Source organism: Danio rerio, chromosome 12 (genome assembly GCF_052040795.2).
Source record: "Danio rerio strain M-AB ecotype USA chromosome 12, GRCz13ab, whole genome shotgun sequence".
Classification (NCBI taxonomy): Eukaryota; Metazoa; Chordata; class Actinopteri; order Cypriniformes; family Danionidae; genus Danio; species Danio rerio.
In genome coordinates, this window is record NC_141032.1 from 34,806,644 (window position 1) to 34,834,393 (window position 27,750).

Consider the following 27,750-nt stretch of genomic DNA (forward strand, 5'->3'; position numbering starts at 1 on the left):
TATACCAAATTTTGTTTTACCATCATTAAAAAAACAAAACAAAAGTGTAGTGGCTGGGAATGACCTTTTAACAGTGTCGGCTATAATGTTAATGTTTTCCTATGTTTACATAGATAAATAAATGCACAGTACAATCTTATTGCCACATCATATCATCATGATAACATAAATACCAAAAAATAACGCAACTGCATGGAATAAATATGAAGCAACAGATCGCAATGACATCATGATTTATGCAGGTGTTGTTATAGTGTCCCATTTCTTATGGGTAAATTTTGAAGCTCTTCCCCTTCACACTCTGTTTCAAGGGCCAAGGGGAAGGGGGAAGGGTACAAAAATAGAATTGGGATTGGGCCTAAATGTTTTAAAGACCCCATGAAATCAAAATTTACTCTTTGTATTTTTACTTGTATGTACTTCCTTTTATAAACCATGTATTTGTGCACTTCATATTTTTGTAAAAATTAATTTGCTCTCATAAATTTTAATCAAATACCATACCCTTCCCTGCCCATCAAAACGACATGCTTCACATCCTGGTCACATGAAATCCTTTTAGTACAGGCATATTAGTGTGTCATTTTTGCTCTGAATTCATCTATTTGTTAGTCTTCCTTCCTCTTTCAACAATCCAATGGATTCCCAAATAATGAAATCATGCACATCCCTACTTTTTTTTCTCATTTTAGGACTGTTTCAAATGGATATGTCACAACCTAACTTCTGCTTCATGGTAACTTCAAGTAACAAAGTTTTTAGGGAACTTTGAACGTAAAAACAACAACACAGGATTAGTTTATGCAGTTAAATATGTAATGCTGACCTACACAAAATTCTTATGTCTTTTGAAGTGACTGTGAGCTCAAATTTGAATATGCACATTTTAAATTCACCAAGATTTAAAAGCTGTGTTGATGTCCCACCTGTTAAGCAGTTTAGTCTGTATCTAAAAAAGATAATATATTTGTTTAATCCTGGTTATGGTAACCGTTATGCTGTTATTTTTATGACCAAACCTAAAAATACAATTGAAAGAACCACCCCCCACCACACAAACATATTTCGCTTCACTTGTTTTATGTGGCCGCTCAGTGGTGTTTGGTCATGAGGATGTAGTGTTTGTGGTGTAGATCTCATCTTCAAAAACACACCTTGGACATAATAGAGCTCCTTACTTATTTAGCCCACGGCAGCGCTTCAGTCGATGAAATGGCTCTCGCCAAGGGTATGAATGACTCCAAGGGCGGGGGGCGCTGAAGGTTGTGGACGGGGATCTCTCTTCTTTGTGTCTTCTCTCTTCCGTGTTTCCCCAGGGCCACTCTGACCTAATGGGTGCATGTTCCGCTCCGGCATTCCATTCCAATTTGATAATAATGATATTTGCACAGGACGCCCTCTGCTTGCACAGTGTAATTACCTACTTTTTATATGATCTCTATTATTGGAAATCGATGTCGATAAGAGCACCCCATTAGAGCTTGTTATTATCACAGCTTGGGTTTTGCAACACTGCCATTATTATTTTACACACTCTAGACTGGCAGGGTTTATGGCCTGTTCGCTGCAGCCAGGCTGGAGTGTCAGTCTAATTCACAGGCGGGCAACGAGGGAATAAGACTCGAGCACTCGAAGCGGAGAAATCACGAGTGAGCATTTTTTAAATTGGTCTGCGACTGAATTCGGTCAAATGTTAAAACTGACAACCGGAAAAGAGATAATGGCGATTTTAAGAAATTTAATGAATTATTTTGTGTTTTTTAGGGTGGAACTTTCAGCCTTGTGCGGGTCAGATAAGGAACGTTTACTCCACAGGGAGAGTCTAAGCACATTTGTCTGTGTAAAAATTCACAGCTTTTGTCTCACACCCTGCTGAGGGAATGGACTGATTATTAGCAATGAATGTTCTTTAATGAAGCAGTAAACATGGATGGACTGACTGTAGGAGCACTGGGACTTTTTCTGCGTGGTGGATTAGTTGGACTACTGTTACAACCACCATAATATTATAATTTAAACCTACAACTTGCAGTATTTTTGCAGCTGGAAGGGCATCCGCTGTTTAAAACATGCTGGATAAGCTGGCGGTTCATTCCGCTGTGGCGACCCCATATTAATAAAAGGACTAAGCCTAAAAGAAAATAAATCAATGAACTTGCAGTATTATTTGAGCATTTGCAGCAGTTTCTTGGAATTATGGCTCCTCTCCATTAATATTTTGTATTCTTTTTGTTTCTTTTTCTTTTATTACTTTTTTTTTTATTTTGTTAACCTACTGTACTGTACTTGCTTATTTCTCAATTGATTATTTATTTGTGTATATTTGTTTATATATTTTAATGTTTGTTTTTTTATATACATATTTTTTGTTTATATTTTATCAATAGTTGCTTTTACCATCCTCTTTATTTATAATGCAGTTACTTTCTATTATTTTTGCTTCTTTTTATTGTATTTAGGTTTTTTTAAATTATTTTATACTGTACTGTACTTTTTTATCAATTGATGATTTATTTGTTTCCATTTTTTTACCATTAAGTTTTTTTTTCTGCATCATAATTTAAGTTAATAAAAATTATGACTGCACAATGTTGGAAAATCTAACATTTGATGTATATTTGTATTTAATGTATATTTTTGAATCACTTTTGCTTTTTTGCTAATTAAATGTATGCGCATAACTGGAATATTGCATATAAGACATGCTAATAAAGCAGCGTTTCCATTCAAGAAGTCAAATAGAGCAAAATTGCCCCTCCTGATTAACTGGCATCAAATATCAACAGTAAAAACAGAATTTGCTGCGGTAGGAGAAGCTGCATGAGTCTTTTCTTTATTTAATAAATGACTTGTGGCTCAGTAGACAGTATGCCGACATGCAATGAATGTGCTTGACAATTCTGGAGGTAATTAATAATATAATAATACTACAGTAATACTAGCATTTTAGAATGACCAAAACAACATTTCAGGTATTTTAAAATGTGATCAACCTGCTGGTTTTTCCATTCACACACATTTTTACCATCACATGATCCCTTTTAACAACATCACATGACTTTTTTAATGAAAGTGTTTCCATCATATGCGCATCTTTTCTTATCAAATAAAAAGTTCATCCTACTCATGTGCATATACAGTTATTGGCATTTCCATCAATCGTCTTTATGTGCTATCGAAAATGCTTATAAAAGTAGGTGGATGGAAATACAGCTAATGTCACAGGACTCAAAAAACAAATGATCAGTTATAATTCAGACTCAACATTGCATATGCTTGCGATGTGACTATTGCGAATGATCACTGTGGATATCAACGCTGAAATGATATATTGTGTAGACCTGCTAAAAATACCAAAAATGTACCCCTCCATCCATTTCATGACTTATTATTCAATATAGTTTTTTTTTCCTGCTTAATATATACAATAGATATTAGAGCTGCACAATTAATCGTTAAAAGATCGCAATCTCGATTTGACCCTCTAGACCCTCTAGTATTTCTACGATTCTGCCAATCATATTTTCAAGTTCAAGAGAGAAGAAAAGGCGGCTGCACGAGTCTTTTCATTGTTTCACACACGTTGCTCAGTGGCATTGACACCTCCAAATGATGTTGAATGAGTCACATACTGTATTTATAAGGTATAATTCACCTAAAAATGTAATTTTTGTCTTAATATAATAATGTTTTCGTGATCGGGAAAACACACGTGACGTCTGCTGCTGACTGTGAGCTGAATGATAGACGTGCGCGCCTACTTTAGTGAACAGAACCTGCGTATGTTGCGAGTAACAGGTAATACAGTTGTAAATAATATTCAGTTTGTGGCATAGAGTGATTGTTTGGGAGCCGCGCGCAAAGTATGAACAAGCATTTAGCAGTCAGAATGAAACCGAAAGTGTGCACTTCATTTAAATGATCGTATTGCATTTTAGAGTTATGGTTAAGACAAGCATTTGATACGTTTTTCTTTCATAGGGAACCCACAACTTTGTGCATGAAAATAAATGTTTACAATGTTAGTATAACTACTCTAGCTTATATATTGTTGAATATAATCTGATAATGGCAAATGTCTGATTTTATCAGTGAATAAAATTTGTCTAATATGACAGATTGCAAGCATATATCTCAAATAGGGTTGTAACGGTATGAATTTTTTACGGTATGATAATCGTCTAAAACAATACCACGGTTTTGCGGTATACGGTATGTTACAAAAGTTACAAAATAATAGAACAGTGAAGCAAATTTGACTTTTTCCAAATAATATATTTTTAGTTACTATAAACAACACCACTTACAATGAACAAATAAAAATAAGAAAATAATAAATAATGTGTCAAAGTCCAAATAAAGTCCAAATAAACATGGTGCAAATCCTCAGTAAAAAATAGATATAAATATTTACTATACTATAAATAGTTACATAACGAAACTAGATACAATATGGAACATCCTTAGGTTTTATGTGCCAGCATGGATATGGTTGTCTGTGGATATGGATTTGGTTGTCTGCAATGCAGACAAACAGCTGCATCTTCATTTGCGTCTATTGAAAACAGCAAGAGCAGCAGTTCGTCTTTGCTGTGTCACTGTTTTGTCATGTTTCTGTGCTGCTGTGCATGCAAAAGTACTTAGTATGTGAATTATTTCATGCAAAACTTTTTTTTTTGCGTTTTATTTAGCCGTGCATAAATGTATGCCTTTCTCTCATTCCGTGTTGTTCAAAAAGCTTGGTCCACAAACAAAAGCGAAACCTATGCTTATTGGTTGTGATATAGCGAGTTTGAACCAATCTGGGCATGGAGGAGGGACAATGCATCAATATATCATGTCTGGTTTGTCCGGAGACACAGTGACGAGCGTTTCTTTGTCAAATCAGCGTTGTCACATTTTGATGACGTAACCGCACTGATTCCGGAGCCTCTGAAAGTCCGCGAATGTTATGTGATACAGCACTTGAAAGCTGAGATTCTCTTCTTTATGCCAATCTTTGAATTGTATGAATCGGATCAGCGGATCAAAAGTTATTAAACATTTAAGAGCAATACTTATTTTTAACCGCGGGCAGCTGTCTCGGTCTTTAAGGGTTAAAACCGTTGATATGCAATTGTTCATGGTATGATAATCGTGCACATTCAAATCGTGGTAAACCGTCATACCGGTATATTGTTACAACCCTAATCTCAAACATAATAATTCAACATCAGAATTATTAAAAGTAGAATAGAATTATTTATAGAAGCCAGTAGACCTACACATAATATTATTATCGAGGTTGTGCCATATGTTTGTTTTTACCATACCTTTATTTTACATCTACAGATTCGTGAGAAAATCGTGATCTTTATTTTAAGCAAAAAAAATCGCGATTCCCATTTTAGCCAGAATCGTGTAGCTCTTTTAGATATGTTTCACATTTTGCTTACTATTTGGCTTCATCAAACACACAAGTATTATTGAGTTACCCCGTCACCTTTAATACATCTGGATTATGTATAATTAGTCATTACTAAGCGACTTGGCTGGCCTGTCATAATATTTTACACTGAATGAGAATGCCATTTAAGCTATACCTGTTGCAGAGTCCACCACAAACTAAATCACCACTTCTTGGCAATCTTCTCGTATTGATTTCCGAAGAAGATCCAGCCCACTTGAAGGAATCTTGTATTTCATTAAGTTGTGTGCCAAAAGAAGGATAGAGGAATCAGACATGGGTGAAATAATAATCCTGACGTTTACGGCAGCGGGAATTAGGGGGGTTGAATTGAGTTATGCACCACCATGCTAACTGGGATCTCCATAGCTGTGAGAGGAGGAGAGCTACTAACTGGAGGGGAGGTGCTCTTGGGATGCAATTTAAAACTGAAAACAGATAAGAGTGGTAATGAATCAATGGGAGGTGGATGCTGGAGAATGTTGTCTGGACATATTGAGTGGGATGGAGACAGTGGGGCCTTGACATGTTTCCTAGACTGGTGTGAATTCAGGTTTAGTGGAGTCTCAATATATTCCTCTTAACCTGATACCCAATTACCAAAAATCCTTCTGTCATATGTGTTGGTTGCTGCTATAGCTTTACCAATTCAGTATGAATTTTTGCTCAGTTATTTACTAAGGATTCCTTTGAGACATTCTGTGAAATCCATGTCTTGGTTTGAGAATTGTGTCCTTGACATTATGCACAATAAATAAGTAATTATATAAATGCATGAAGCAAATGTACTGTACATACACTCACCAGCCACTTAAATAGGTATACCTGTCCAACTGCTCCTTACCGCAAATTTCTAATCAGCCAAATCACATGGCAGCAACTCAATGCATTTAGGCATTTAGACATGGTCAAGACAATCTACTGCAGTTCAAACTGAAGTTGCTAAAGTTTCAGAAGTAGCTGATCTACTGGGATTTTCACACACAACTATCTCTAGGGTTTAAAGAGAATGGTTAGAAAAAGAGAATTTTCAGTGAACGGCAGTTCTGTGGCCACAAATGCCTTGTTGATGTCAGAGGAGAACGACCAGACTGGTTACAGCTGATAGAAAGGCAACAGTAACTCAAGTAACCACTCATTACAACTGAGGTATGCCAAAGAGCATCTCTGAACGCACAACATGTCGAACCTTGAGGCGGATGGGCTACAGAAGCAGAAGACCACACCGGGTGTCACTCCTGTCAAATAAGAACAGGAAACTGAGGCCACAATTTGCACAGGCTCACCAAAATTGGACAACAGAAGATTTTTTTTCTGATGGCTACTTATAGCCGGAAAACGTGCCATGTCATAAATCGTGAATCATTTCAGACTGGTTTATTGAACATGACAATGAGTTCACTGTACTCAAATGGCCTCCACAGTCACCAGATCTCAATCCAATAGAGCACTTTGGGATATGGTGTAACGGGAGATTCACATCATGGATCTGAAACAACTGCATGATGCTATCATGTCAATATGGAGCAAAATCTCTGAGGAATATTTCCAGTACCTCGTTAAATCTATGCCATGAAGCATTATGGCAGTTCTGAAGGAAAAATGGGTCCAACCTGGTACTAATAAGGTGCACATAATAAAGTGGCCGGTGAGTGTTCTTCTGTTACTAAGTGGGTAAACTAAGATTTAAAATTCCTGTAAATTGTGATTCAGAGATTTTCTTTTCTTTGGTTATTTGCATTTTTAAAGCATTAATTGCATTATGGAACATTAATCTGTGCTCTTTCAACTACTGTAATGGTGTTGACCATTTGAATTGACTTTTTACTGTCATTTTTATTGACATTGTCATTAGTTTGAAACAACATGTTGCATGTATACATTTGAAATCAAAATTGTTAACTCTCCTGTAATTTTGCTTTCATTTTCAAATATTTCCCAAATTTTGTTTAACAGATCATGGAATTTTCACAGTATTTCCTATAATCTTTTCTTCTTCTCTTAGTTTTATTTTGGCTATGTAGAATAATTAGGCTAAAATAAAAGCTTTTTAAATTATAAATTTTATATTTAAATAAAATAATAATAAAAAACATTTAAGGTCAATAATATTAGCCCCTTTAAGCAAATCTTTCCCTAAAGGTGTACAAAACAAACCACTTTTATTGTAACATACAGGGCTAGTAACCATTCAATCAGCCAGCAGAGGGAGCCCACGCCCAAATTCTGACTGCCAGTTCTTCGCTGGTTACTTCCTGTATGGTGGTCATATTAACCTGGCCACACCAGGTTACCTGCCTCAGGTTACAGGAGGGTGGCGGTAATGCACAAGAACTGGTGCGATCGCTAAATAAAAAAACGAAAGAAGAAGAAGGTTACCTGCCTCACTCACTTTGAGGTATTGCCAGTATCAACAGCCTTGTTGAGCGTTAGCTCATTGTTTTGTACTGCCTTTCTGTTATGACCTTTGTGCCTGTTTTGTTGACCACTGCTGTTTGGATCATTGACTTTGCTTTGACTGCCTTGTTGGACTTGCAGTTTGTTATTCTGAATCTTGCATGCTTAACTGACGATTCAACCTTGTGTTTTGGATTTGTTTGCTGAGGACTATTAAACTTCTTGCACTAGAATCTATGCTGTCTCCATGTTGTCACCATAGCCATCATCACAGTTATACAATGACTTGCCTAATTAACTTACCTAAATTGCACTTTAAGTTAAATATCTTGAAATAAACTAGTCAAATAGTATGCGTCATCATAGCAAAGATAAAAGAAATAATCTCTTAGAAATTAGTTATAACAACTATCATTCATAGAAGTGTGTTGAAAAAAAATCTTTAAAAAAAAAAAAAACCTCTTACTGTTAAGCAGAATTTGGGGAAAGGGTGGGTAATAATTCTGACTTAAGGTGCATGTATATAATTTGTTAGCTCCAGAAACCAGCCAAGACTGGTCACACCACTGTGATGTGTTAAAGGGATATGATTACAAATCGTTACCCTTTTTATTTACAGGGATGGCACAGGATGTAGCCGGTTGTTAAATGGCAGCTGCGGTACTTTGACACTGTTGACTCGGTAGATTCATCTACAGGATGTCTTCAGGCGCTTCTTTTTACCTGTGAGAATCTAAAAGCAGTAACTCTTAAAAGTATTAAAAACCTGAAGATTTTTGCATAAAATATGGATGCAGTACTCATCTTTTGGGCTAAATAAACTTGTTATTTTTAAGGATTTACAATAATTTGTAAATGGTTATTAAAGTTTTCTTTGCATACTTTCTACTGTTTATTCATTTGATGACAATTAATTCAAGATTTTCATTTGCCATTTGTGTTTTCTACACAGTTTAATTGAGTAAAAAGGGGAGCAGGTCTGCTGATGTGATTTGAGCAGAAGCGGAGACCAATTAACACATTCATAGATCCCCTAAATTAATGAGGATGTGGTGTAAAGGTGCATACAACACGTCATTTTAAGGAGAGATTAAATTGTTTTCAAAACAATGTAAAACTTTTAAATGTCATTTTGATTGTCAGATGAGTGCTAAGAGAGAAAAGTTTTGATTGCAGGAGAACCTTTAAACCTAGCAGTGGAAAAAAACAACTACTTTTATTATTGTTGCACATTTTGGGTACAACCTGGGCCTTTCTAGTTTTCATTAATTGATTAATTCTAAAAGTGGTCTCTTCTTATTTTTTTAACTTTCTTTTCGCAACTTGGTTCCACTACAGACGGCATCCTTTCTCTTGATGGATTTTGCCCCTCGTAAAAAAAGGAAGATAACATTGGCCAGACTTGCATGTTAGCCCAAGAATTCAGTCTATTGCCTAGATTTCAGAGAAACCCCTCTCAGCTCTGTAGTTTTATACTTCAAGTGCTCTGATGTCTGAAAAACAAATATAGTCTCTCGGTGAGATTCGCGATCCTGATGCCAGGCACGGACAGATGGATGTGAGGTTATGTTTGCTCTCTACTTTGGCTGTGCTGGATTACTTTTATGGAAGAAACATGAAAGTTGCTCATGATGAAAATTTCATGGATCAAGAATAGGAAGGAGACCAACCACCCCATTGAGTACAAGTCTATTTTTTTATTCAGGGAGGTTTCAGGGACACCTTAGAAGTCGAGTAAACAGTAATACTACAATACAAGAAATTGTCTTGCATCCAGGTTGTCTTCAAGGCTATCTGGACAGTTATGAACCGGACTGATATTTCACTCACCGTTACAATTCGTCAGATTACTTTTATCCATGTGTGATGAATAAGACTTGTTTTTTTCTTCGATATAGAAGAAGGGCAAGATGCCAAATTCAATTGCAAGCGTTCGCTTGGGCTGTAGTCTTTATTATAGAAAACAATGTAAACGAAAGGCTATTAACCTCAGTGGCTTTGCTTTAGTCAAGGTGTGCTTTATTAAACTGCATCAGCAGCTGTATGATAAAAAATATTCAATAAGGAGCTGGATTTATTTCTAATTGGAATAAACAATTCAACCGCCAGGTAATGTAGTTCATTCACCTAATTGTAGGATATTTACGGTTGCTAAGCAACATGCTAACCTGACACATTAATAGAATGTGTGGTCACAGGTGTGTGTTTATAAGCATCTTGAGTCAGTTTTTTTTATCTCATGCTTGCAATTATGTCGTTCAGTTAAAAATAGCCCATCGGTTATAAGTTGCTCATTAAAAAGGTCCTAAAATAATCCAGCAAATCATACATTTCAACTGTATATTTATTCAGACATCAAATGTTGAATGAAAGAACCACAGTATTTGTGCCAGTTCTTCAAGTGTTCCCAGAGCGAAGCAGAACAAACAACATTTAATCAAATAATTCTGCCCCAGGGGTTTGTCTTCAGTCCCATCTTAGATCAAATGGCAAATGGCTTTAAAGCCAATCTCAGATTTTATAGCAAAAGGTTGGAGCTCTGCCCCTTTCCCCCTATTCTTTAATATTGAAAAAAATGAAGCTATTGATTTTCTGTCTGTTTCTCACTCTGCTCGGAATATTAAAATGGACAGTGAGATCTTGCACACGGCCGTGTCCCGATTCTGAGCCCGTGTTGATGTTGAGCTGCTGTAAAAATGGTTGTTGATGGCAGGCTGTTAGCAGGCTTGTGTTTCTTTCTTTCTTTTTTTTTTTGAAAGCGCTATAGAAGAAAGAAGGTCACAAGGCTAATCTCACTGTTTCTTCTTGCGTGGTGCCATTAGTCCCTTTGTTCAGAAGGATAAGAGCTTTTGTATTTGTCTAAGAGCTCACTTGTGAGGTTCCAGTGTGTGGTTTTGTTTCTTGCGTGATCTGGTAGCAAAACTGTATCGCAAAATGTGCACTAAAGACCTGGGATGTCAGACAGAATTGGGTTTGGTGAGCGGAGCTGGTTTCAACAGTGATTTGCAATTTATGACACATTTTGAGATAAATTCTGGAGTTTAATATGCCATCAGCTAAATTGCTGAAGAGGAGGAAATCACCAAAGTTGCAGTTTTGTTTGGAGCCACTTTAGGGTTTATCAGATTTCTTTGAAAATGGAGACTTTGAATGCAACATTAAATAATGCCCCTTTGGGTTGTTGTGAATGGTACAGTATAAATAACAAGTCTGATAATAGCTTCAGAGTCATTCCACATTTTCTTTAAGAAACTTTTATTATGTGATAAATATGAGCCCACTGAAAGACTGCAGGTGACAGACAAAATTAGATTTTTGTAAAAACGTAACTGACTGCATTCATTATTAGATTATGGAGCACATATCCATACTAAGTGATGACAACTATACTGAAGCAAGCTTTGAAAATGTGAGTCCATTGCAAAAAAATATAATAATGACAATCATTGAACACTGAAAAGAGAAAAAAATAAAAAATAAAAAATAATATATAATGTAATTTTTTTGTGGGGGCTTTTGCCACGTTATTACTGAATAGTAAAAATATTTGGAAATTCTGCAAGCATAATACTTATGTAGTTATAATTCATGTTAGAATATATATATATATATATATATATATATATATATATATATATATATATATATATATATATATATATATATTATATATATATATATATAGAATATATATATATATATATATTATATATTATATATAGAATATATATATATATATTCATATATAAATTTCAACTGTGTGTGTGTGTGTGTATATATATATATATATATATATATATATATATATATATATATATATATATATATATATATATATATATATATATATATATATATATATATATATATGAAGCCAGGATTAAATGGGCCTTGTTTACACTTAGTATTGAATGCATGTTAGTTGATCTCGCATCAAAGAACACATGGTTTATATGTATATGGGTGTTTAAATGAGCCTGTTCTAATCTATCTATCTAATTTCAAAGAATCCTAGCTCAATTTACATATGAATGTGAAAGGTGACAATTAAGAACAATATGGCTTGTCACTCCTGTTTCCCTAAATGCGTAAACAGAGCAGCAGCACATACTCCGCATACTGTTTAGAGCAGAGGCAAAGTGTGTCTGTTGTTCTTTTACACAGTTCTTTTAGGCAGTTTTTTTTTGTTAGCAGCTAATTTGTGATTTGAGTACTTTGAATGTCATCCATGTTTCACCTTTTTTAAAAAAATTTTTTTTATAGATGTTTTTACCCAAGAACTGTCTGTCACCAGACCTGTAGCCAGCTATGAAGTAACTAATCCAGACATTGCACATTTCTGTATTTAGGCTTCCAAAGGCACAAAGAGAGAAGTGCTTACAGTTTAAGTTTAATTATGTTCCAGAGAATTATAAAAAAAAAATGTAGCTCTACTGTCTAATGTCACAAAGGACATTTTTCAGAATCTCTCCAAGTTCAGATTCGGCTAAAAACCCCTTAATGAAGGAGCAGCTCCAATAGTAGAAGAAGTCTTGGATTGTGAGCCACAACCTGTAAGTGTTTTTATTTTTGAAAAATGATCTATTACATGCACCATTTCTAGCGTTAATGGTGTGTTATAGCAAAGACATAAACAACAATGTAAAAAATGGGAAATTCTGTTTGGCACCATTAAAAAAAATTTAGCTACAAATTTATAATTATCCAACAAACCCCTGTAAACACCTACAATCTTTACAAACACTGCATTGTCTCTCTATGTGGCCGCTTTCCGAGCATTCTACATTTCAAATAACAAACTAACAAAAGATATGTGAACATTTCATATTACTTAGGCATGCTTATAACCCAAATTTATATGAAAGACACTTGTCAGATTTTATTTTAGAGAGCAGGCGTGAGGTTCGGCGTTGCCCTATGTGTCATTCTCTGTCTGATTCAGGCTCATCAACTGATACGACTAACAGTTGCACTGACTGACAGTATTTACACAACAAAGACAAAGCGCATGTTAATAGAGGCGTGGCACTTCCTGGTGAAGTGTAGCCGATCAGCGAATCACAGCATGTTACGTTATGTTAGCTGACCAATCAAAGCTTCTTGAGGGAGGGCTTTCGGAGGAACTAGGAAAATGATAGTTGTTACAGTCACCAGCGATCTAGCCCATGCAGGTTGCAGGTAAACACACAGATTGCATAGAACTACTAATCCACCATTATATGGACTATAAGATCTAGTCATGCACTGCACACACACAATGATTTCCTATGCTGGCTAATTCCTTCACATACAGCTGAAGCTATTCAAAACTGATGACATGGACATTAAAAGCAGCACAGACACACAAACTAGTTGCTGAGTCTTGTTATACTGATTTTGAACATAACAATGCGTTTTCCTTGCCTTGTCTTACCATGTTTTTGACCCTCATCTTGTTTGCTTGTTTACGTTGTCTGCCTTCTGCCTGTACTGACCATCCGCCTGTTTATGACCACGTCTCTAGATTTGACTGTATACGCCTGTTTGCTCCTGTGTTGACTGTTGCTTATTCTCTGCAAAATAAATCCTGCATTTGGACCAGCACTTCCTTTGTCAGTGTCCCACTTCACATTATAGAAGTCATTACATTACAGCTTACTTGTGTTAGCTGGATAGCAGTATTAATAAAATAAGATATATGAAAAATAATTTTATTTATTTATTTATTTATTTACTTACTTACTTACTTACTTTATTTATTTATTTATTTATTTATTTATTTTTATAAATGAAGCATGAACACATTGCTTTGCACCCCACAGTCACAACCAAGCCTTAAAAATACACTCCAGGCCACCCCTTTAAAATAAAACATTTGTACTTTATTTTGGTGGATTTTTCAATGCATGTTTTGCTGTTTGTATTCATTTAATATTTGGTAACACTGCATTGCCAGCACTTACGTAAACTGACATACAGAAATAAAAAAGATGCATATAGATATTGTGCAGGAGACTACATTCGGTAAGACCGATGTAAAGTTCATTAGGATATAAAAGTGGATCAACAGCAATGACCCTGGTACAAAGATACTGTGTGCAAAGCAACAGAACGAAGGTTATGATATTTTATGTTTTAAGTTCTGTAGTTAGCTGAATATCGAATGATAACTAAAAACTCACATCTCACTTAATTGATTTTCTTAATTTGATCTTTTTTTGTGTGTTAATTCAGGTTAACCAAGTACAAAGCATCTAATGTGAAACGTTGAAATCATCACTGGTAAGTGAAGATAAATTCCATCTGGTTAGCATTTTTTAACAAGCATCTCTTAATCTTTAAGAAATAGATGAGTAAATAGTCTTCAGTGGCTGTTTGAACTCATTTGACAGAAGCGTTTACACTATGAAAGTAATCCAGTCAGATGTGTTCACTTGTCAAATAATCAAGATGAAATTCAGATATTTTACGGGTGCAGTGTTGTGTGTTGTTTTGGAGAATTCAGTCTGCTGAAACGCGAGGAGGAAAGAAACCATTTTTATTTCAGCTCCCTGTGGAAATATACTGCCACGACTATCCATACAAGCTCAAAACAACATCAGACACCATGAGTGTCCTTCAACAGAAACTTTCCAACAACTTTCCTTTAATGAAAAGCACAATGACAAGCCCAAGGAGAAGCAATTCACCGAAAAACAATTTACGTCTCAAAAAGGACAAAGAGAGTGTTGAGGAAACAAAGAGAGAAAGGAAAAGTTGCAGAGAAATGTGACAGGTCCCCGAAAAATCACATAAAATGGGTAGTGATGAGTGTATTTTTGTCAGGTTGTGGCAACACTCACCTTAAGGAGGCCACATACGCAGCGTTTGAAGAGACAGCAGGCCGAAGTCCCACATTTCACTCAAGCATTCCACTCCACGACCACTGAGGGAGGTTGTAACCCTGAGAATCTGTTTTAGTTTCGCCGAGTTGCCATTAATACTGGCCGTTTTAACACCCTAACCTTTCCAGTGCTCATCTCAAGGGTGTTTTTAGAGGAAAAAACACAGCTTTTGGAACAATTGCTTGGGGCGATCTAAAAGTGACCTCTAGCCAAAGTCAGTTTTTTTTTTCTTCTTTTTAATCAGTAGATTCCACCACCCCCAGCCGCACTGCGTCCCCTCACGCTCTGCCCTTCATACTTAACTTCTTTCCTTTCTGTCCTAAGGGTGAATGTGGCACCGTGCATCATGAATCTGGCATCATGCAATGTCTTTAGTCATAGTGAAAGTCATGCAGTGTTAAATGGTATGTAAAGCAGAAAGGCGAACAGAGAACCAGGTTTAGGTTTTGTTTGAACACCTGAGGACACACGTGCACCTGGTCAACCTTTGAAAAAGATTTGAAACCATAGGAATATTTGAGGAACTTTATTTTCTTGCATGGCATGATAGCGTGTGATGTGTTTTTTTATACAGTGCTGTAAAACTGCCAATCACAGCAGCGGGCATTTTCTCCAGTTTCAGCCAGAGGGAATGCCAATTCAAACAGAGCGTTTTCATAGGCGTAGTGAATTTGAGGATGGAAAATTATTGTTTTTACATCTAAGGAGCTTGTTTTGAAAAGTTATGAAAAAATAAAGTTAATTAAAGAAAGACTCTTAAAAACATCACATGAACAAAAACTAAAAGCCACAAGTTGCACTGAAAATGTGCAACTAAAATAGAAGTCTGAGATCACTTCTATTTTCTTCATTAATATAGGGCCTTTTGCCACAGAAACTTTTTTTAAAACCTTGAGGAACATATTTTGGCATCACGGTGGCACAGTGGGTAGCTTTGCCGCCTCACACCAAGAAAGTCACTGGTCCGAGCCTCTGCTGGGTCTGTTGGCATTTCTGTTTGGAGTTTGCATGTTCTCTCTGTGTTTGCGTGGGCTTCCTTCGGGTGCTCCGGTTTCACCAAAAAGTCCAAAAATATGCTCTATAGGAGAATTGGGTACGCTAAATTGTCTGTAGTGTAGGTGTGTGAATGAGTGTATGGATGTTTGGCTGCGTAAAACATATGCTGGATAAGTTGGTGGTTCATTCCACTGGGGCGACCCCGGATTAATAAAGGGACTAAGCCGAAAGGAAAGTGAATGAATGAATGAAAGGACAATATTTAAAAATAAGTTGCAGTACAAGTACAAGGCATCGAAGTGCAGTTTAGGTCGAACCAGGAGTCCAATACAGTAGCAGCAAGTGCAGGATACAGGTATAAGTTGTAAAGTGCATTTATAGAAAAATTATGGTAATATTCTCAGATGGATGTACTATGAACATTATACACAGATTTTAAAAGCTATGAAAAAAGATTTGCAATAGATAAATCAATGTACAGGTTGCTATTATTAATCAAAGGTATACAGATAGATACAGTATGAAAATAATTACAAATGTATATGTACAGTGGGTATATACAATTCAAAATATATTAGTGCAATGTAGTGCGATGAATATGTGCAATTTTTAAATGTGCAAATATTAAATAGTGCAGAGATTATGGGGAGTATAAGTTATCATAAGTAATTGGAAAGTTTCCTTCATGGAACAAAACTGCTGCAACTAAACAAAGTTATGTCAACTGTGCACTAGTTTAAAGGTCCGAACTTGTACATCAAGATTAATATGCACAAACTGGATTAAAGGCTGATTTTAACTATGGCTGAAGCTATTAACTAAGGGACATTCACATTTCTTTTGCGCACGCAAATTCCCTATTTCCAATGGAGGCGCATGGCTTGTATGTGCATATTGGTCAGTTCTTGTCACATGACTTGCGACGCGCTCATGCTTTCCAGGCACACATAGTTGAAAGAATGCCGCAAGCACACCACGGGTCACCTGACAAAAAGCACCGATTAGCTTCATTAGTTTAAAAGGGAAATTCTCACCTAATATGTAGCTTAGATTTACATTTACTAATTCATTCATTCATTCATTTATTGTTCTGGCATTTATTTTCAGTGTAAAATTATTACTTATGTTTAAATTCCAAAAAAAATTAGTCTTTTTATTATTATTATGTGCTGCATTATTTGCTTACAGAGCAGAAATAAATAACACTTTAAATATAAAGAGTTTTCATTTGATTTTTCTAAACTAGTAGTGTTTCTAAATTAATTAATGCATAACAATTGTAATAACTGTGAAACTGTGATTATTCTTCAGACTATAATCATACAACCTAAATCTGTAATCGTTGCATCCCTATTTATGACCTCATTTATTGCATTAATGTCAGGGCTGGAAAAAAAGAAATAGAAACGCAAATGGATATAAGGGAATTTCTTTTGATTCATTCTAGCAGAAAATACACTAAGTTGAATATATAGTGCTAGACCTTCATGAAACAGAGTTTAAATTGAATTGAGTGCTTTAGATTCAGAACCGAGAAACATTTATGGATACTTTCCCAGGGCATCTCGACATTTTGTTAAAATACAAATTGCATGAAATTACTGCAGATTTTAACCTTACTTATATTTGACGTGATACAGTACAAATCATCCGTATAGCTTTCTTCTTTAAAATGTATCTAGTAAGATCTTCTTTTTCTTACTTTAGACTGTCTTCCTGTCCTCACCTGGAAACTTCCAAACCTGTTGCTTAAATTTCAAGTTCCACTGTTCATGTATAATATGCATTTGAACTTTTCAAATAAGTGCACTGTACATGTAGATTTACGAGAAATATCAACTGTTTTTCAATTTTCATTAAAAAAAAAAGAAAAAGAACGTCTTCAAGGAGTTTAAAAGTCGTCACTGCAGAGCCCTCTGAAGTTATTAATAAACGTTTATTGTGCAGTAGCGCTAGCTCTGCGAGATATGAATAAGCCTCTGTGGAATTTTCACATGCAGGCATCATTTTTCTTGATGACAACAAAAGACAGTGTTCTTTGGGTATCACTTTAAAACATCAGCTTTTTGTCTGGGTAAATAGAGGACAGGGATGTGCCAATGTGCAGTTCTGTACACTGAGTGCTTGCCTTTGTTGCATGTGAATCAGAACGCTCTGCGTCAGATATAAAGCTGATCGAAATAACTTTGAGGGGAAAAAACAGACCTTTGTTTACATTAGCTTCAATAGCAGATACTTTATCAAAAGAAACATTAAAATGCAATGAAATTGTTGCGTTGATTGCTTCAGAAGGAAGTTGAGAATACAAATGCTTAGGTGCCGTTGAGAATATCAAGCATACTGTACTTAATCTTTGCAGCATTATTTTAGCAGGTCAATCTGTGGGGAAAAAAACTTGCTTCAAAGCACTCCTGCTTGTATTGGTCTGCAAGCGATCGTTTTTTTTTTTTTTTTCCAAGGCTCAATCCTCTATAGGATATCTCCAACTGCATCTCCAGTCTGGTTGATTGACCAGGACCAGAGGCAGACGATGCATCAAATTACTGTGTAACTGTCCTTCAGGGAAGCGTCTGGCCCTGAGCCTGGCCACACTAGACTTTTTAACTGTGACACCAGCTTATTAGATCACAGAGGTCATCCACCTTCCGCTCATTTAACGGCCAGGCCACCAATAATAGACATTCTGGGCGTCATTGGGATGAAGCAGTGTGTCAACGCAGTGCCGGACTCCAATTTGAAAAGTGTTTGAAACCTCCAATGGGAGTCCCAGCTCTGTTTCGGGCACATTTGTCCGGTGACCTTGCAGGGTCACTTGGTTTTGCGAATGGAAGGAAAAGATTAATCAGGTGTCTCAAACTGTTCTTTTCTTAAGCGCTAACTGATTGGCCGGAGTGCTGAGGGAAACGGGATGTAAGCCCATTGTACTGTCCTTCCATTTACTATAATAATACATTGTGATAAGGTTAAACCTCTGCAGTAGATGTTTGCTTCCCTCTTCAACATCCCGTCGTTTTAAAGTGTTTGTTTGTTTCCCTGACTTTTGTGTGTCCGAGTGGATTTGCTGTCCCTGTCACACAGCAGAGCTGTTTGTCTTTTTATTCTTTTTTTTATATTATATATTTTCGCTGTGGACGTTCTTGTATTCAGTCCTCACAAAGCTGTTGGTGGAATCTGTCTGAATTAGTTCTATTGATTCTGTAGGAGTTGTATAAATGTATATCCCTACTGCTTCTTGACATAGCTTGTGAAATGAGATTTCTAAGGTAAAGGAAGCATGCATGCTATTCTGTTGCCGATTCATGACTTTAATTTTAAAGCTTGTGGAATAAGATTTCTAGTGTAAAGGAGGTGTGCATGCTATTCTGTTGCTAATCCATGAATTTAATTTTGTAAATTAACGAATTTGATGGTGAAAATCTTTATACTGGAACAGTATTAAATTACACTGTAGCTCCAAAACAATGGCCAGTGAGAATAATTGTTCTCATAAATCATTATAAAATGAGATAGTTCATTCATTTTGTTTTCAGCTTGTTCACTTAATTAATCGGGGGTCGCCACAGCGGAATGAACCGCCAACTTATCCAACATATGTTTTATGCAGCCGATGCCCTTCCAGCCACAAGCTATCTCTGGGAAACATCCATACACTCTCATTCAAACACATACACTACGGACAATTTTAGCTTACCCAATTCGCCTGTAATGCATGTGTTTGGACTTGTGGGGGAAACCAGAGCACCCGGAGGCTCGAACCAGCGACCTTCTTGCTGTGAGGTGATAAAACTGGCTACTGCACCACCATGTCGTCATGAGATAATAATTATATTTCAATTTATTTTTGGACACTTCTTGTCATAGGGCTGCTCAATTATCCTGTCCAACATAATTACAGTTTCCGCTTCTCTTGATTAAGCATAATTGTCTTTGATATTAGCACATTGGTTCTTCTTAATTTTTTTTTCCATTTTCTCTTTTATATATTAAGTTAAATTTTTATTTTTTTATTTTTTTTTTTATAGAAAAAAGGGTAAACGTGTTGGAAGTATTGGTAATAATATGGCAATTTGACTGCAACAATAATTATGAAACATAATGAAAATGAGTGATTGATTTAATTTTTGCAGTGATCTTAATTTTAATCAGTGGTCAGTTTAATAATTTGGTGTAGCTTCACATAGTGTTTTGAGATGGATAGCTTATCCTATCAATATATTTGTCTCTGTATTTTCAAGTAAAATCACATTTTATATATTTTAATTTAGGCATACTTTTATATTACGTTTTTCAATTTTAGCCAAAACAGATTCAGTTTATAATTTATTTTTTGTCTGCATTATTAATTTTTTAAGTCTCTGAGGTTTATCAAAGTCCCTTTAAAGGTGCAGTTTGTAAGTTTGACACCCATTGATTGAACTAGGTATTACATTACTTGATCAAAACAAATGCAAGTGCAGGTTGCCAGATTGAGGAGCAACTCTGACGATCAAAGGCTGATTCAAGTCATGTTTTAAAATAAAGCAACAGCACGCGGTCGAAGGAATATTCTCAATTTAAAATGAGTTTTTGTTCTAACTAGCTCCTTGAACAGTGATCACCTCAGGTACACCTCATGTTTTTTATTGAGTGTTAACATTAAATGCAAATAATGTGAGTTTGAATGCCATTCTACATGACATTTATTGCCATACTACTGAAAGCAGCAGCAGATAGTTTACCTTAGGTCTTGGAAATAAAGTGCATAATCTGTGCTTCTCAATGGCTGTATTTAAACTTCTGTCGTGTTACGTCTGGTGCAAACAGCCAAATCGTTTATCACTGCAAATATCATCTTGCAGCGTCTTGTTAGGACACGGGGTTACAATGAAACCTGCTCACCTTATGTTTACGCTCGTAATATTTATTTTATTTGCTAATTAATAACCTCATGTGTAGGGCTTTGTATCAAGTTCGATACTTTTTAAGCACCGACCGAATCGTCTCGATACTATCGAGTATTAAAAAAGTCATTTTCGTTCGGTAACCAAATTTTGATACCCAAAATTTTACTCTGTATCTGCTTCTCATTTTAGAGGCTGTTACAGTCCATTGGAGGTCACATTTCAGTCATGGGTGCATGCTTTGAGAGCCTTTCTGAATGAGTTAATGAATTACGTGGTTTTCCACCAACGCATCCTGGGTGGTTAAAATGTAATTGGCTAAGCTGGCATAAGCAGGTTAAAACAATCGAAACAAAGACAGACGTTCCGGCACGGAAAACACATTTTCATAGCAGAATATCTGAATATCTCAGCTTGTTTCTTAAATATCTGCAAACATATTATGGTATTTTTATGATTTAGAAGAGTCAAAAACTTACACACAGCACCTTTAAGCTAAGTCATTTCACTCGGCAGCCATCATTTGCTTGTGCATTTTGTCTGAAAACATCAAAATCTCCTAAACAGATTGCCAAGCTATGTTTACATTTCATATTTGGAATCACCAAAAAAATTGAACAAGAACTGTCTCATAAGATTTATTTTTAAAAGTGTTTATCAAACAAAATCATCATATTTTTAGATTGCTCGAGCTACTGCTCATGTACACTCAAAAGGAACAAGAGCACAACACCAACCCTAATTTATGGCCATTTTACACATTATCATCTTTTGTATAATGCTTCGTCTGATCGCGCTGGTCTTCTGACGTAATCCACAACTTTGTCTTAATGGCGACTCTCCTCCAGAAATGACAGTGGCTCTTTGTTTACAAGTTTGTGGGTGTTTGAGTAATTGCTGTGCATTGGACAGGATGGACTGTACCTCGCGTTCGTTTCATACAAATTACAAAACCAAAAAAACTTTTGTTTTCAAGTGCACTTGGTTCATTTAGAAGTACAGATTTAAAGCCTTATTTGGATATATTTCTCATGTCTGTGAAGCAAGTATTGGCTGAGATTTAAGTGCGTTTGTTGACCACCGAACTGTCGTGAATGCACACGTCTGGTCTAAGCATTTCCCCCTGAGAAACGTCAGTCTAAAGCGATCAATGAGGGGCTTTATTGTGCATATTGGCCGTTACAGTTTTCCCCATTTAAAACTATACGGGTGACCATATCTTGTGTGTTCAATAGTCTTTGGGATTATTTACACACCACCATATTTCACTCTTTTATTTTATTATTATTATTTTTTTATTCCTGTACTTACAATGTTTTTGTGACATCACAACTTGTTTGGTTTTTCTTTTTGTCCCCTCTTTGCAATTTGAAAAGAAATGCCTGTTTATAAGATTTCTACATGGTGGAAGAAAGAGTCTGCTCTAAAATAGTTATTAGGCCACTTACACGAATGCAGTGCTCATCTCATTTGAGTGTAGAACTTTTTAATGAGGAAAAAACCCAGTGCACCTTTAGTTTTATTTTGGGTGGTGGGAGTTATCAAAAAAGACAGCTCAGTTACATAAACTGACTGGTTTTCTTGGCTGTCAGTGTAACCAGCAAAATTGTTTCTGGCACGTTATTGATAGCCATATCAGTCCATCTTTCACTTCTTACACATGGGTCAGTTTAAATAAACAGGCATCCATAATTCCGTTTCCATGTCTGATCTGCGAATAAATGAGCTTCACTTTGGACTTTTAAGCATCCTTCATGTGTGCACTCAAGAGACATTTGTTCAGCGTGAAAAAGAGCTCAGGTTGAAATGATCCTGGCACCTGTGATTGATTCTCCTTTCTGCAGCTGTGAAACAAAGTTGATGGCTTTTTTTCTGTTCACCAAATGCTAGGCAATCTTTAAATCTTGCTTTTTTTTTTTTTTTAAGGCTGTCTTAAAATTGAATACTGTAATATAACTTTAATATGTTTTTAATTGCGTTTTGAGCTTTTGCTCCCTTAAGTATTCCTTATGGTTTTCTTGGTATTCTTAAAATGTCTTTTTAAATTATACACAAATATTATTAGACTTAAAAAAAAAACCTTCTGTCTCTAAATTCAATTAGTTTTTCATAGAAAGAAATGCTGTGCATTTCCGAATATTGCAGACTTGAAAGTGGAGCACACCAACTGCTCTTTTTACCAAACGGTCTTCTTCATTCTAGCTCATTTCAGACAAATGTTGTTTATTTTGTGTTTATCAGTATATTTAATTATTTGTCTTATTTTTGAGCCCACGGATTCCTCAAACTATTAAAAAGTTCCACAGAGAGAAAAAGGGCAGCTTTCCATTGACTTTGAATCCATTGGTGTTCCAAGAAATTCTGTGAAAATATATGCATATTTGTTTTGCACTGTTATCGCCTGCTGTTTTAATCAAAAAGCTGTTTTTATTTTTTTTTAATAAGGAAGCGAGGTTTGGTAGAAACTTACTCTATTCTTTTTTTTTTTTTTGCAGTATGTCTTCTAAACTTCAACATAGCAACTTGGAAAATCTGAATAAAACATTTAGTTTTTCTTTTCTTTTTTCTAGTAAGCTTCGAACAGCGTTATAGTCTTCGTTATTGTTGCATCACCGTGGCACGATGCCAGAAATAGTCTCGCAGAGCTTGGCACTTTGTTCTGAGAGACCTGCCATCTAGACCCAAGCTATTAGTTAATGGAACAGCATGACATCACTGTGATGAAGAGACAAATCTGCTCGCATGACAACAAACGGTGTGACAGGTTTTAGCCAGAGTTGTATTGAAGCGGCATGGGGGCGAAAGGTCTGGTAGAGAAGGTCCTGCCAGTTCTTGCTCTCGGTTGTTAACAAGCTTTGGGCTTCTAGCACTCCCGGGCCTCTTCCCACTGGCCCGGCATCACTCAAAGACTGTCCGTCTGCTGTAAGGATCCCGTCCGTCTGACAGTGATGGATTCACTGTATCTCTATGACTGCAAGCCTTCACTTGAGCTCCCTTCACAGAGTAACAGCACTCATTAAGATAAATAGCCGCAAATCAAAAGCGCCTTCTTGGTGCAAAAGAGGGTTCAGCGCTCGGCCAAGTGATTCATATTTACTTTTATGTAGTCGATTTGAATCGATACGGGTCATGGACTTTTACATGGAAGGTTAAGGAATTTTCCAGGGGTTTCTTCTTGTATTTAAAGGACTTCAGAGTACTAATCTACATAATATGAATACAAATGAGTCTGACGGTGGAAGGCGGTGCGTTGCAGACTGCTGGCAGCATAGCGTTGTGTTTATCAATCATCTTTCGTGTTTATGATGGGGCAGAGGGAGCATGTGACCCCTGCGTGGCATGAGGAGAGGATGCTGTGCACTGAATCTGTCACATGCTGTATGACATTCCAGGGACACAGGCCGAAGACGCTCATGTGATGTAGCGCACAAGAGAGCTCTAGATATATCATAATGTATGTTAGAGCAGGCCTGTCAAATGGGTTTTAAAGGGGAAAATCACTCAAAACTGAGCATCGGTGTTTACTTGGTTGTCTTTACAAAGTGGTTTTGTTTGTATAGTAAATGTTAGTTGTGCTTTCTTTTGGACTTTATTAATGTGTGTCTGTAGCATTAAAATAGTAAAATTAATTTTTTTGTACATTTTAGAGTGCATCTTGTAGAACATAGTGAACCTATTAAATGTTTAGCATAAGTTACAGAAGACACTCACTTGAAAAAAGAAAAAAACTAAATTAACCACATTCAGGGTTCAAACTACCTGGTTTTATCTTTTATGCATGTTTTTAATTTAATGACATCTTGCATGGCCACTTGCATATAACATTTGTACATTTAATTTAATACAGACATGACAATGGAGAAACATTCTTTTAAAAAGTTCATATTTATGTATTAATGAAAGCATTTTTTTGTTTAATAATAAACTAGGGCTGGGCCATATTGCAAGAAACATATCACGATACCATGTTTCATATCATTCTTATAATTATTGAATATGTTTTAACAATACATTTAGGAATATTTTGATTTTTAACCACTTTGTTTTAATTTAAAACATTACTAAGACATATAGTTTTAATAGTCAAAAACAAAGTCAAAAATATTTAAACAAAATCTCATCCTTTTAAATTAAAATAAACATAAGTGTTACTGAGACTTTTAAACTTGATAAATAAAATGTTACGGTAACACTTTACAATAAGGTTCATTAGTTAATGCATTTACTAACATGAACTAATCATGAACAAAACTTGTACAGCATTTATTAATCATAATTGAACATTTACTAATGCATTATTAACATTCAAGTCCATGCTTGTTAACATTAGTTAATGCACCACGAGTTAACATTAACTAATAAAGAACTAATGTATTTTCATCAACTAACGTTAATTAACATGAACAAATACAGTAGTAAATGTATTGTTCATTGTTTGTTCATCTTAGTAAATGCATATTGTAAAGTGTGGCCAATGTTACAAACTGTGTGCAATGCTAAAGATAGATCAACATTTGTAAGGTGTCAATAATAATGATACAGTAAATCTCAAGCTCTAAACAAAACCAATTATGATAATCAAATCTGAGCTTTCAAGTAAAGGAACTAATCATCATTATTCAAATACATTTTGCAACATTACAAATTGTGAAGTTGAATGACTATTACCCCTATGCTAAAACAAAAAAAATCTTTCAGATGGTGTGCTGGTGGCTGGGATGCACAAGAAAAGAAACCAAAAAGCCATTCTGGTGACATCCTTACATCCTTCCTTTTTTATTTACAGTTTCCTCACTGCTGCTATAAGGCACTCATTTTCACATGTGTTGTTATTCTGACCTGAAGTGACAAGCGCTAGCGGGTGGTTTCTTTCATTTTCTATGGCATCTATCGTAAGTTGACAATCATCAACCGTTTTCTCAGAGGATGACAAACGAACAAAACATTGCTGCAGCTCAGGTGCAAGTTTATGGAGAAAAGCAAAAAAAAAAAAAAAAAAAAAAAGCACTGCAGTGCTTGGATTCCCTGTGTTTATCTGAGGTACTTAGTATGTTGTTATTACTGAAATGTGTATATTCCATACAAAGTGTAAAGCAGATTAGTTAGTTCTACTTGCATAAATTGCGACGTGCTTGCGGCATTCAAAAAACCTCAGATGTCTGTCAACTAGGTGTACCTGGAAAATGTGCACGCATCACGTGTGTGCCGTTCAGCAGCCACATTTTAATAAAGCTATAGCCTTTATACCGAAACTTCATACCAAACTTTTTTTTATCATTTGGTTAATAAATATCGATACCGATTTTATCGCCCAACCCTATAATTAACTTTAATTTACTGGTTTAATGTATTACCAACACATTTCCACTTTGAATTAACACCATTTTACATCATTTTTTAATGTAGATAAATTTGTTTATTTTGTAGAGGACAAGTATTTGTGAAGATTTAAAAAAAAAATAAGATAAATACCAAAAATTCAAGCAAAATAAATCTTTTTCTTGTTCAAATTATGAAACATTTTTTTGTGTGTATCATTTTGTACCATTTAATGGCAGATGTAAACAATATGTATAAGTGAGCTAAAAAAGCTTAATTAATAGTAATGATTAATAATTTATTAATAATTATTTTGTTTTTAATTTTGTTTTGTTGCCATTTTTAAAACCACCATTTTGTAGTTGTGCGTTTCTAGGGTTTAGGTATCAGACATGTTTATTTTTTTTTCAATGTCATATGCTCTCTTCAGACTTTGATAAGTGACTATGGAATGAACGTGAAGCAAGTTTCTTTTCTCCACCAGTAATAGGTTAAGACTTTCGAACAGGACGAGAGCAACATGATCTTTGAAAATATTGACTAATCAATGAAAAGTAATTTACAGTGATTACCCTTCTACGTGTGAAGATCTTTTAAACAGTGTCAAGACTTGTAAACCATCCCCCCTTTTGCACCCAAAGCTTTCACATGGCAAAAATCCATACCCAGCAAATACAATCTCATTTCTCCCTCCGCCCCGTCGCTTTAAATAGTCCATATTGAATTAACTCCATAAAAAACGGAGATCGATCTTTCCATTGCCCATCTTGATACTGCTGTTCGCACCACTGAACTCATAATCACCTCTGATCCAGGCAAAGGCATTAGTTCAGAAGAGAAAAGCTTTTCCCATTACTAAGAGTCACACATATCCGACCATCAGATGTGCAGCTCTTTGCTAATATCAGCTGGTGTCTCATTATGCCAGCTAATGGGTCAGTGGGTGACATGATGGTTCAAGTCACAGTTTTGTACTTATTAAACACAAATTCATTTTGATAGCCCCTGATTTTTTGCAGTTAAGCATCATTCAGTTTGGAGTGATTCTTTATAATCGATAACATTGAGTTTTTTTTATTTTTATGTACAAAAATGTTTATATACACTCAACGGCCACTTTATTAGGTACACCTTACTAATACTGGGTTGGACCCCCTTTTGCCTTCAGAACTGCCTTAATCCTTTGTAGCATAGATTCAACAAGGTACTAGAAATACTCCTCAGAGATTTTGGTCCATATTGACATGATAGCATCACACAGTTGCTGCTGATTTGTCGGCTGCACATCTATGATGTGAATCCCCTCTTCCACCACATCCCAAAGGTGCTTTTAGCCCAAAGTGTGGCAAGAAAATATTCCCCCCGCCATTATACCACCACCAGCAGCCTGAACAGTTGATACAAGGCAGGCTGGATCTATGCTTTAATGTTGTTGACTCCAAATTCTGACCCTACCATCCGAATGTTGCAGCAGAAATCGAGGCTCATCAGATCAGCCAAAGTTTTTCCAATCTTCTATTGTCCAATTTTGGTGAGGCTGTGGCTGATTAGAAATTTGCGTTAACAAGCAGTTTGACAGTTGAACCTATTATAGTGGCCGGTGTGTGAATACATTTGTATTGTTTTCATGCAATAACACGGGATGAAAAAATGATGCAAAAGCACTGTAAAATGGGGTCATATTAAAGTTGTTTTGCAATTTTGTGGTGCAAAAATTATCATTGCTCTTTGTTAATATAATATAACGATGGATGATGCTCACAACCAAGTTTCTTTTAAACCAAGCAGTTTTCTGTTGGTCTGAGATTAACTTTCTTTGACCAACTTAAATGCGAGCTAAACTTTTTTT

At 35.7% G+C, this 27,750-nt stretch overlaps 1 protein-coding gene across 16 annotated transcripts in view; it reads left to right on the plus strand.

The window, feature by feature from the left end:
• rbfox3a (RNA binding fox-1 homolog 3a) overlaps positions 1 to 27,750 on the plus strand; it is an 886,893-nt gene that overhangs the window by 21,274 nt on the left and 837,869 nt on the right. For all 16 annotated transcript variants that reach the window (XM_087276601.1, XM_087276616.1, XM_087276621.1 and 13 more), the window contains exon 3: positions 14,057 to 14,104. The gene's annotated coding sequence lies outside the window, so the exon portion shown is untranslated. The remainder of the gene's footprint in view (positions 1 to 14,056; positions 14,105 to 27,750) is intronic.